Raw genomic sequence first — 416 nt, 5'->3', positions numbered from 1 at the left:
GCTGGATTTGGGGTGGAACCCTCCATGCATGGTTAGTAGCTTCTGAGTCTTAACATCTTTATCTCCTCCTTTGGCCAGCTCATTATTCCTGCAGGGTTCTTACTGGTAAGGCATAGCTGTTTATTGCACGGATCTTGTTCTTGCCATTGAGCTGGCTTCTCAGGACTTGCCTTATTCGTTGGACGTATTCGGCTGTGGCTCCTTGTGACCTCATTGAGGTTGCCATTTGCTTGTGGAATTCCCAGGTACTTGTAACTGTCCTCTATGTCTGCTATTGTTCCTTCTGGGAGTGAGACCCCTTCAGTGTGGACGACCTTCCCTCTTTTTGTAACCATCCAACCACACTTCTCTAGTCCGAATGACATCCACACAGAAGGGGTGGGCTGGTACCTTGGGGGAAGCAGTGGACTGAGTCT

General features: G+C 49.3%; 1 long non-coding RNA gene across 1 annotated transcript in view; it reads right to left on the bottom strand.

Annotated features, from left to right (window-relative positions):
• LOC107833417 (uncharacterized) overlaps positions 1-188 on the bottom strand; it is a 12,346-nt gene extending 12,158 nt beyond the window's left edge. Inside the window, exon 1 of the long non-coding RNA XR_001659165.1 lies at positions 104-188. This is a non-coding gene — a long non-coding RNA (uncharacterized LOC107833417). The remainder of the gene's footprint in view (positions 1-103) is intronic.
• Positions 189-416: the final 228 nt, after the last annotated feature.

This window comes from Poecilia formosa, unplaced genomic scaffold (genome assembly GCF_000485575.1).
Source record: "Poecilia formosa unplaced genomic scaffold, Poecilia_formosa-5.1.2 Scaffold381, whole genome shotgun sequence".
In the NCBI taxonomy this organism is placed as follows: Eukaryota; Metazoa; Chordata; class Actinopteri; order Cyprinodontiformes; family Poeciliidae; genus Poecilia; species Poecilia formosa.
This window is presented reverse-complemented; position numbering and strand designations above follow the sequence as displayed.